The sequence below is a fragment of the Leptinotarsa decemlineata genome, unplaced genomic scaffold (genome assembly GCF_025532065.1).
Source record: "Leptinotarsa decemlineata unplaced genomic scaffold, Ldec_3_MD MMD2_tig00026328_RagTag_RagTag, whole genome shotgun sequence".
In the NCBI taxonomy this organism is placed as follows: domain Eukaryota; kingdom Metazoa; phylum Arthropoda; class Insecta; order Coleoptera; family Chrysomelidae; genus Leptinotarsa; species Leptinotarsa decemlineata.
In genome coordinates this window covers 35,499,612-35,511,856 of record NW_027412688.1, presented here as the reverse complement: position 1 = coordinate 35,511,856, position 12,245 = coordinate 35,499,612, and the positions used below count along the sequence as shown (strand labels likewise).

At 34.7% G+C, this 12,245-nt stretch overlaps 1 protein-coding gene across 2 annotated transcripts in view; it reads right to left on the bottom strand.

Annotated features, from left to right (window-relative positions):
- Window positions 1–12,245, bottom strand: part of Cep135 (Centrosomal protein 135kDa) — a 53,857-nt gene that overhangs the window by 7,519 nt on the left and 34,093 nt on the right. The gene's annotated exons all lie outside the window — the stretch shown is intronic.

Below are 12,245 nucleotides of genomic sequence, written 5' to 3'. Positions count from 1 at the left end.
TAGCTTCCCAACATCGCCGATTATAGGCACGGAATTACATAATATCTATGTCTACTTAATTTTTTTTCCGAAAGGAATGCAACGAAAATAGAAAACTTTCGACTGGTTTCAACGAGTACCATCGGTAATGATATACGTAGGTCACAGGTCACACTTAAAACCGATGACTTTCACTGATTCCGTATGGTTTAAACAAATTCATAAGAAACTCGTTTTACAATCTATATGAATGTGGTTAACTAGTTTCAGCAAAAAAATACAATATTAAATTGTGTCAAAATTGATAATTTGTTCAACATCCAAGAAAAGGACAAAAAATTAGTACCTAGATACTGTGTTTTGATTATGCTGTATCTCCAGAACCAGTGCTATGCTATAACTTCCTAAACCAGTGAAAACATGTTCAAACACGGTATATACCTACTAATGTGCACACGTTTCCACGTGTGTTTGGCATTGAGGAGCCGAACTGAACAGTATTTTTATAGTGTTTCTATACAACAAATATTTGACCTCACATCCATTGGTCATTCAATTTGTAGGCAATTTGACTCTTCCGAGGTTTATATTACGCAGAATTTTTTTCGGGGTGAACTTTTCAGTTTGTCCTCTATTACAGTTCTTCACGTGATCTACTGAATTACATACCTTCGCTTATTTTTCAGATTGTGGATGGTTAAACACGCCAAACAGTACGAAACATCTCCTTTACTATCAAAATTATATATCTCAGGTTACAATAATCACGATTTCGATATATACCATAACACATTGATGTTTTACAAATCTGTATCAATGCCTACCTCATCGTTGATTGAAATTCGGTTTCAACAGTTGGTTAAAACCACATAGCACTACTATTATTGAATCCATGTGATTTTTAGTTCGCCCTCACCTTCAAAAGATACATATACAAATTTAACAGCCGTGGGATTATTAGTTTGTGGGATAGAACATTTTGAGTGAAGCAACTTTTGTTAGTTTGCAGAAAATGGACAAAAAGGAATTTCATGTGTTGATAAAGTATTGCTTTTTGGCGGAAAAAAATACTGATGAAGTCAAGGTTTGGCTCGAAAAACATCATCTGGATTTTGCACCAGGAAAATCAACCAGTGAGAAGTGTTTTGTTAAGTTTAAATGATGTGAAATGAGCACCGAGGAGGATGCATGCAGTGGACGCCCCAAAGACCGGCGAAATTATCGAAAAACTTCACAAAATAATTTCGGATGACCGCAAAGTGAAGTTGATCGAGATAGCTGAAGCTCTAAAGATATAAAAGGAATGTGTTGGAAGTATCGTGGATGCATATTTGGGAATGCGAAATCTTGGTTCAAGTGAGAGCTCATATCGACCAAAAACCATCGAACATAGCAGTGTTTGAAACTGTTAAATCATGAAAAACCTGAATTTATGCATCGATATGTGACAATGGATGAAACATGGATCCACCACGTTCAGAGACCACGAGAGACCATTTGTTCTTAAGGCATCTGCAGCTGCAGTTGGTCGAGTTTTCGATAGTGTCACCGAGTTGGAACACGTTCAGCAAATAGACCAACATGAAAATCGAAGAAATCACTCGACTTTGTGGTTCACGAGGATGAGCCTACAGATGGGTCTTCATCAGAAACCCTGAAGACCTCGACTTATCAATACATCTGACATTTACGTTCCTTAGGTCGAGTGGGCTAAAATCTGAAACTGAGGGGCCTGCCAGAACGGTGTCTTCAACACGGACAATACAGTTAACGTTGATATTAGATGAAACAACACAAATCACAATAATTTTTACCTTTTGGAACTATGACACTATTCTCTCACCCTCTGGTATTATATTGGCAATGCGTAGGTCTGATTTTGATTTCATTTTCGAGTATATTCAATAAGAAACTAAGTAAATCAATATTTCAAATTTAAATTTGAAACATTCACCTCTCCCAATGCCTGCCCGAAAACAACTATTTCCCTGGTTGATACTACGACGAACATTTGATTATATCCGAATAGTTTGAATTTTTTTTTGTGGAACATGAATTGGTTCTTGAATTTTGCTCTAGTAGTAAAATGAATATCTTACTTTCAGAGAACTACAAATGATTTTTGCATAAAAACAAGGCACCATTCATAATATAGGGTTCTACAGAAGAATGCGTATGAACTTTGCAATATAACTCAAGACTTCTGTGTATTCCGATAATTCTTTATCGAGTAGAAGGCGAAAGTAAACAAAAACCAGCGAAGGATTGCATAATACCTTGAGTCATACACACACACGGTTCACGCAGCGCATTCTGACGAGGTACGAATTAATTAACGAGCCAAAAGGTAATTTTATCGTGAAGAAAGAAGAGAAAAGTTGACGTGACTTACTAGATATTTCGACGTTGATTTCCTTAAAGCTCTATTAATTCGTGATTAATTCGTTGAAAACTGTCTATTATCATACGTTGCGAAGGCAAGGTCACATTCATTTATACGGGAATTGAAATACTTTCGAATTCAAATGGATAACGTACAAGTTGTAGAGACGTTATACGAACATTTTGCGCGAATGACTGAGCAACCTATAAATGGTTAAACAAATGACATACAAAGCAGAAAGTGGCACTTAAAACGGTTGCATTTTGTGAAACGAACTCTTTTTGAGTGCCATGGAAAAATGAATTGAATTGTGATAGAGCATTGGAAAATTCAATTTTTAATGACTGCAATGCATGATAGTATTATTACTAATTATGACTCAATCATGTTGAAATCTCAATGTATTTCATTTTAGACATGAATGAAAACTTGTGATGCACTGTTTGGAACCTTTGGTGTAGTAATGAATATCACTGGAGTTTTTTCCCAACACCAAACCGGTGTTTTAACACTTCGACGCGTGTTTCGATCACCAAATGATCATCTTCAAGAGGAAGATCAAACTCTTCTTTATATTCCTCTTGAAGATGACCACTTAGTGATCGAAACACGTGTCGAGGTGTTGAAAAAGTGTAAATATAGGTACCTATCACTCTAAAGCAATGTTCATTTACACACAAATGTTCTCATAGAAGTTATCAGAAATTCATTATTATTATAATTATGCAAATCTAATTACATAAAATTAAAAGTTTCAGGGGTTCAACTGGTATATACACATTGGCTACTGTAAAGTTTTCGAGTAGCAATAATAATTCACTTATTTGGAGAACGCAATCAACAGTTTCAGAAAATTTAGAGCACAGATTTTTACTCAGCTCTTAGATAATAATTAGCGATAGGTGAATAGGTTTTCTATGAAACAATCAACTTCTCTGTTCTTTCAATTCCGCACCTTCATACTTTCACGATAGACTTTTATGCGATCTCACATCAGCTTCTTTCTACCCTTTTATCTTCTCTTCTAAATATATTGGATTTTCACCAGGTGGCAACCGTTTGTACACTGATATTGTCACGAGGTTGAAAAATTATTGTAAGTTGATTTACATGATATATATGACAAATCCTGCCCAACTAATATAAATGTACTTTTAAGTAAATGTTAATAAGTACTATATAATTACTCAAATATTGTTACCACGGTTATGAAATGGTGTTCTCGATAAAATCCAAGAAATGCATAATCATGTATCAGCCACCGTATTCACCAGATTTGGCTCCTTGTGACTTTTTCTTTTCCCAAGATTTAATATACCCATGAAAGGACGACATTTTGCGACGATTAAGGAGATAACAACCGAATTACTGAGATGATGAATGAATAAATATTTTTTTTAAATAAAAATTCACTTCATTTTTGAACAGACAGCTTACTTATAAGAAAATAAATCAAATAAATAAAATAAATCCAAATAAATCAAATCTCTCTCAATATACCTCTATACATTAGGTTCTGGTATCAGAATAAGACTAAGATCTATTTAATCCAAAATAAATCCAAATAATTACAAAATATATCCAAATAAATCAAATTATGTCTCAATGTACCTCTATACAGTAGGTTCTGGTACCAGAATAAGACTTAAATTTATTTAATCCAAAATAAATCCAAAATATATCCAAATAAATCAAATCTCTCTCAATGTACCTCTATACAGTAGGTTCTGGTACCAGAATAAGACAAAGATTTATTTAATCCAAAATAAATCAAATCTCTCTGAATGTACCTCTATAGAGTAGGTTCTGGTACCAGAATAAGACTAAAATTCAATCCAAAATAAGACCAAATTATTTACATTTAATTCAAGCTTCATTTTTAACATTCAATTGTTTTTCAATATTCCAAACTCCGATTTTAGGTCAAATGACAGTGTCTTACTCATTCAAAATGAGAAAAAACTAAAATCGAGGACAGCTCCGCATAAAGAGTCTCATCAATATTTCTACAGAGTCTTGTACAACAATAACAAAAATCTCCCTTCAGGCATGTTAATCACATAACTACCATGGCGCGACGAATGACAAACATCTGCGGAATAAAATCGACGAATAATCCAATCAAGACGCAATGAAAAAGTCGACATCCTTCACATTGCGCGCTACCGAATTGCATCATCATGCATATATCGCATGCAAAGTGACCTTCGGCGTTGATTTAATCGTTTCTGGTGAATTTTCTGGTAGATTTTCTCAATGTCAGCATTGCGACGTGCTTTTCCAGGCATCGTCAGTCATACGTACTAAAGTTTTAATAAAGAAGTTGAGAAATTCTGAAGATATTTTTAGTACGAATATTATTTGCAAGAATCTATACATATATTCGATATTTCAAAACAGTTGCTCACATTGCACTTTCTAATAGGTCGCAAAAATCTCTAGCCCCTCAGTAATGACATATATAAGGTTCATTCAATATAATACATATCTACTAAGGATCACTGAGATTTCAGTAAAAGGTAACTACTTTTCTATATTGTCTATTTTGTTTCAACATCATTTGACGAAATAAACAATAAACATTTTCATCTAGCATCGGCCTGACACTTCATTCCAATGATATATTGTTTCCAGTGTCGGAATTCTCTCATATGAATCTTCGAGAGAGGCAGAAAGGCTCCAGTCCAGAGAAAGAAGTATTAGTTTCTTCTTCACGAAGATACCAGTATTTTTCCATTTCCTTTTTCTTTTGTGAGCTGGAATCTTCATTAAACTTACTTGATTCATCTTTTTGTTTTGGGACGGTTTTGCAGCCTCAAATCAGTTGAGACTTCAGAGAATTTAGTATTGCTTCTTTGTTTGATGAAATCTAAACTTTTTATAATATGTTATTATTCCTGAAAAAAGTAGGATGCATCCAACAGGTTTCTATACTCCTGTCCCTCCCTCGCCAATTCCTTCATCCACCTTGGACCAGAATACTATAACAATGCCTTCCTATTCAACGCGGTTCTTACAATGCATGTATTTATGACCTACTTCAAACTCCACTTCGAAATCGTGCTGGTAGGTTTTGATATGAAATCCAATGGGTCCAGAATCTTCATATGTTCAGACAAATATCCTGTTTTCAGTTTAGCTGATCAATGGATTCTGGATCAGATCTAGCACAACCTCTAGAGCAGCTGTGGAGCACGTAAAATTTCCTCTATGATAACCAAATATACAAGTCGCTTCACTTTCAGCAAGTTAGCTTGCGTTTATACTTCTTCTATTTCTGGTACCATATCAAGAGGTATTGGTAATCAAAGGGGGACGTTTGATACGAGTAGATCATTTTTGATTTCCAAATATTCAGCTGCAAATTCAAACTACGTTGTAGCTTTTGGGAAAATATTGTCCATATGGAATAGATAGTTCCAATTATTTTTTGGTTGATGATCATAGCCAATTATTTTATTTCTTTGGAAAATATAAGATGAGCTTCCTTCAAGTTGTAGCTCAAAAACATAGTTCTGCCTCTTGGTAAATGGAACCAGTACTGATTTGCTAGAACTGGCAGTGAATCTTTCTTTTGTAGTCCAACTCTAGATTGTTTTTAGGGTACTTTTCAGGAATTCTGAGATGACCCCATAATGCTACCCCTTTTTAGTGACGAATATTGGCAAAATTTGGAGACGTGAGTTCTGAACGTGCAGCTATCAGAAAGACGGCAGTTACGACGACAGTTGAATGAAATTTGAACAATCGAAACTGAAAACGTTATACAAATGTATACAATCAGATACTCACATGAAAAACAGTTATCCTCAAAGACGGACATCCCATGTTTCGAAATAAGACACTTGCCTTATTGCCTCTTCAGCACCAATCTGCTGAGGAGGCAAGTATCTTATTCCGAAACATCGGGTGTCCGCCATAGAGGGTGACAGTGTTGCATGTAAGTAAAATTTTACCTCTTTCATATAACATATTGTGTAGCAATCCTGTGAATGATATCTGATTCAATTCCATAACGAATGTTTCGAGTACACGCTGAATAAAAATGGTGTTTTTTTTTAAATTCAATGTTTATGTAAAAGTATTTGTTTCGAGAGTATTTTTCCCTTAGTGTAATTTAATTTTTATATGAACGTAGTGGTTGCGAGAGGTTTTTTCCAATTCATTCTGAAATTCTTTTTTTCTTTGGATCCCCACATTTTTTGAAAACCGTTCTTTACCACAAAATGAGTGTTGCTTGACGTGACGAATAGCATAGCGATGAATATTCAGAAAGAGAAAAAAAGGGAAATAATTGTCATTTCAAATAGAAAACTTTCTGTAGATTTTGTCGACGAACAAATTTTGATTCACACCACGTAACTACCACATGTTGGGGAGTTCCACTTTCGATGTTTAATACATTATGAAGTATTCATTTTCAGTTACATAACGATCCAAAGTGAACCAGGCTTCATAAGTGTGCCAGTGGGTAGTTAATACTATTTATTTATCGCCAAGTTAAAATTGGCAGTAGCAAATAGTGAATTTTTTATCAGAGCTGTGAGACATCAAGTTCCTGTTAATGAAATTCCTTCATACTGGAAATTTAATAAAGTATTAGCTTTTTAAATCATCTCCTAATACCATTCCATTACTATTTCTTCTCTTTTCTCCCATACTGATGTTCAAACGAGAAAACAAATATTATATTTTGATTGTAATTTCAACATTCGAAGCAAAATTTTAAAGAGTTTCAGATATGGAATGTGAGAACTACAATTTTCAATAAACTTCATCTAGCTTTTCCTAATATGACTAATAACTAGTCCGAGCAAAGTTTATTGTTAAATCATCTGAAAATGGAATTTCTAACAGGTGATGATCGACTCTATTGCCAAACATGCACCAAACTAACTGACAGTTATCAGAAAACAAGTATAGATGAGGCACCAGTCATGACTTGTTCTGGCGATGTATTGAATCTATTGGAGCCTCTGGAGACACCCTACATGATTTATAAGAGAGAGGACATAGGTAGATCAAGATCTTCAGATGATGTGGTGCTGCAGGTTTTTCCGGGTTTTTCTGTAGCTGAAAAAGCAAATGTGCCACTGGAATCAATAAAGTCGCCCCGGAGCGCCAATTAATTTTTATTGTTGTTTTTATTTTTATCGTTGTTTTAATAAAAAAATTGTCATAGTCCAAAAAATAAACCTTTTTTTGAGATTATAATCCATATATGGAACAAATTTTTCTGAAATGTTTTAACAAACCAATATAATCATTAGTAAATTTAGATGGCCGTGTAATGCGGTGGACTTAACAAAAAGAGCAACAATCTCTCACTACTAGACCAGAGCTGAAGCCTTCAAAAATGGTAAAAAGTTAAAAAAAAATAATAGTAAGATGAAACCCATTGGAAAAGGAGAGGGATATGATAAAAATGGAAGAAAAAATAGATTACGGACGATCTGAGTTAGGGAAGTGGGAGAGGGTGAGTTTTTGAGGGTAAAAAATGGTTTATCTTGATTCTGGGCAAAACTATAAGTCCTATGGAAAAAAGTTAAACCGCAACCTACAACTTTTGTGTTTACAATAGTATTCAAATTGATGTTTCAAATGTTGGGTTTTGATTTTTAAAGGGATTTGTTTCTAATTCACATATAGGCAACAGCACCTATATCAAGTTGAAATAATTTATACGTACCTAGATATTCTACTCTAAAAAAGGAAAATTATCTTCATAAATCAACAATTAAGGCAAAATATAAATTATAGTTCAATACCACCTCCACAAGTTGTTTTGTTATTTATTTATATAGGTTAGGTGCACAAAATGTCATATGTCACAGAATGTCTCAGAACTCGGAACATAAGTGAACAGAACAGCACGCCTCTGAAATATGTCATCTTTGTTCGTCTCATATAGGTAACAGATTCATTATCCATTATTAGCTATAACCGATGTTGCCAAATGGTGAAATAGAAACGAATCCCTTTAAATGTTGAATGCATTATTTCATTCATCTTTTTCAAGTATTTAAATAATTTTTTAAAGGAAAAGGTTGAAATGATAAGTTTTAAATGCGTTGTTTTAGAGCTCTTTTATGAAAACTACTTGATTTTTGTCAGGAGGAACATTCCCCATTGAACTTCACTATTCTTCAAAAAAAATTGAAAAAATTATGTACTCGTGCATTTCTATAAAAACGTTACATTCAATAAACTTTCCGTTTATGTCGACCCATCCTCCACTTTTAATCCTCACAACTTTAGTTTTTCACACAGTGAAATAAAACTCGAAAAGAAACATTTCGATTATATGTAAATTACTGGAAATTATGAAACGCATCGAACCGTTTGGCATAAAATGCCGTAACCGGTATAATAATTAATTCACGTCTCGATAACCGAATCTTAGTCAATAAACCTTGGAAAGGTAACACGGCAAGTTCTTGGCAAATAACAACGATGAGCGCCCTCGGTATTTACCCAAGATCGTATCATTGGGCAATGGCCCAAGACACTTTCACCTAACGGAAACTATCCAAAAATAATATTTGGATGAATCTTCCAAGGCCGGCCTAACGGTACGCCGAATGAACTCCTGCTGCATTTCATTTGAAGAAGCTTTCAATCGTATGCATCTGATGAAAGGGAAACCGTTAGTTTCACGGATAATGCGTTTGGAAATTTCTTTTCAGCCCAGTCGAATTAGCTCGAAAAGAGGGCCAGCAACGCAAACATTTTTACTGGTAATTTTCTTTCGGAATTATTTGGGAGGAACACTGACAGTCTCAATTTAAGTTCCCAAGGCATCAGACCCGTTGCGTCATCCGTTACCTTGAATTTAGGGGTTGATTTTTGTTTATTGAATAAATTGTTTATTTTCAATTTTACACGAAAAAGAGTTATTACAAAAGTTACTCCGTATCAAATTTCATTCTCATCAATTGTTTCATAGGATCGATATTTCAGTTTGTGCATTTCCAAATATGTTGATATCTTGAAATGTGGCCACCGCAATCTCTTCATAAAGACATGTTAGAACAAGTCAATTACGACTCCACATTCATAAGACGCAATGTTACTTCGGGATGACGCATTTCAACTGAACCGAAACCGAAAAATACTCGTCAAAGTCGATCAATTTTTTGTAATTACTGCGGTGGTGCACTCGAAATTCTTGTCAGAAGGTGAGACAATTAAAAATGAATATTGTCTGAGCGTTATGCGGAAATTTAGAGAGCAAATTCTTCGAAAAAGACCAGATATGTGGAAAGTCACGAGTGTTACACCCCGATAACGCATCATCTCACAAGGCCAATATTGTGAACGAATTTCTGGCGAAAACCCAACTCATATTATCGAACAGCCACCATATTCACCCGATATGGCTCCAGTCGATTTTTTTTCTCCAAAACTCTAATTATCACTTCGTGGCATCCGTTTGTAGTCAATAGATGACATAAAATAGAATTTGCAACGAGAACTGGAGTCGATTCCAAAAAATGCGTTTAAAGAATGTTTTGATGTTTGTGTTGTTCGTTGGCGCAAGTGCATTATTTCATAAAGGACCTACATTGAAGTAGATACAATAAATTTGGATGAGAAAAACATATTTTGAGTTTTATTGACCAATTCCAGGTACTTTTTTGACATAGTAGTACAACAGTGAAGTTGTCACAAAAAAAACTCTTTAGAGTTCATACAACATACAAAAAACGTGGTTCTGCAAGAAGGTGAGATTTTGGTTTCTTTTGATGTTAGTTCCTTATTTCCTAGCGTCCCAATTCCACAGACCTTGCAATACCTCAAGGAATTACTAGAGAAAAATGATTTCAATAATAACGAAATCGATGAATTCGTTTCTCTTACTAATTTGTGTATGAAACAAAATCGGTTCCAGGTAGAAGGCTGCTTTTATGAACAACAGGAAGGAACGGCCATGGGAAACCCCTTGTCCCCTACCTGGCAGACCTGTTCATGGGCAGATTCGAAATGGAAACCAAAGAAAAGTCGAAGTATTTTCCTAGGATTTGGCTAAGGTATGAGGATGATATTTTCGCGATATTCTATACCAAAAAATCGAATATTGACGACTTTGTTTCCATTTTAAATAATAGATGTCTATCAATAAAATTCACATATGAGTTAGAAAATAAGGGACAACTACCATTTCTTGACGTTTTGGTAATGAGGAGCCAATATGGAGGGTTATAATACGATATATTTAGAAAAGAAACAAGCACGTATAGGTATATTCCTGACAGTTCACATCACTGTGGACAGCACAAACGTGCTGGGTTGAATTTTTTAGTCTTTTCTTCTTTCTTTTGACTTTCTCTCTAACACATGATAGGTTCACAAAAGAAAGACATACAATACAGGAAATATCAGCCACTAACGGTTTCTCGAGGGGTATTGTAGATGACATAATAAGGAAAAAGAAGTTTACGTTAAGAATGAACGACAAAAACCAAGATAAATACATCTCAGTTCCATACCACCAATATACGAGGAACTATGGAAATATTTTCAAGGAACTAGGTATGGAGGTGGTTTTTAAAACAAGTCATACACTACAGAGCCTTTTGGGAAGTCCAAAAGACAAAGTCGAGAATTCTGAAAAGTCTGGAATATACGAAATTGAATGTAAGGACTGCGATGCAAAATATTATGGACAGACAAAAAGATCTATTAAAGTAAGATATAAGGAACACATAGCACACTTAAAATATGGAAGACCTGAAAAATCAGCAGTCACCCATCATATTTTGCAACAAAACCATTCCATAGACTTCAGTTCATTAAGATTAGTTAGACAAGTTAACAACAACAGGCAACTAGATGCCTATGAGAGTGTAGAAATAAGTAAACACAATAATATTATGAATAACGATGACGGCCCTATACCAAAGAACATACTATATAGCTTGTTTAAATAAAATAAAATAATGTTGTTGGGTTTACTGATTTACATAAGGACACATTGCAAAAATAAATTGGATAGGCAATATTGTGAAATTAATTTTATATAGCTGAACATTGTTTTATATAAACATAAATTGTAAAATGATAGATAAGGCAAAATTGTAAAATTAATTGAGGTTGGTATACCTGTATGGTTGGTACGCCTGAATGGTTTACCTGTATGGGGTACCTTTATAGCATAAATAGGATTAGCTCGCACTAGTTCTTAGTTTTAATCTTCCTCTTTGAAGATGATCACTTGGTGATCGAAACACGTGTCGAGGTGTTAAAAAATAACGGTTTGGTGTTGGGAAAAGACTCCAGTAATATACAAAAAAAAAGGTTAACTGATACCGGGTGATCTTCAAATGGCACCAAAAAAGAAATTGTCGAATTTCGCCTATTTTCGAATACCTCCGGGGCTAATCAAATTTCCTAAATTTAAAAAACGTCATATCCGATGAATATTAAAGGTTCGGATTTCCATTACCAAAAGAATGGAGTGAAATATCATAATATTTTGTTACGTTTCAATTTTGTCAGCACCTTTTTTAGACAATAGAAGTCCCAACATTCAACATTCAGTGAACATTGTCAACCAGATTTGAATAAATTCTTGTTCTATTTAAAGGGAATTGAAGGGGTGCCCTGTCTTCCCAATTTCAATCAAATTACTGAACGCCCTGGATATAACAAGACGAATAAGTTTTAGGCTGGAAGCAATGTTCCAGTTATTTCATCGTTCATTTTCTTGTATCTCGCCCAGTGCGATAACCCCGCACACTTAAAAAAAAACAAAAAACTCCCAACTCCAAACGAGCCCGAGTAAAAAACGGGTTCGCAGACCAGAGCCGCTTGCCCACCCTCGCGAAACCGCGAGGACCACTTCTGTACCTCAAGAACGACGGCGAATCGACAAATTCGTCTC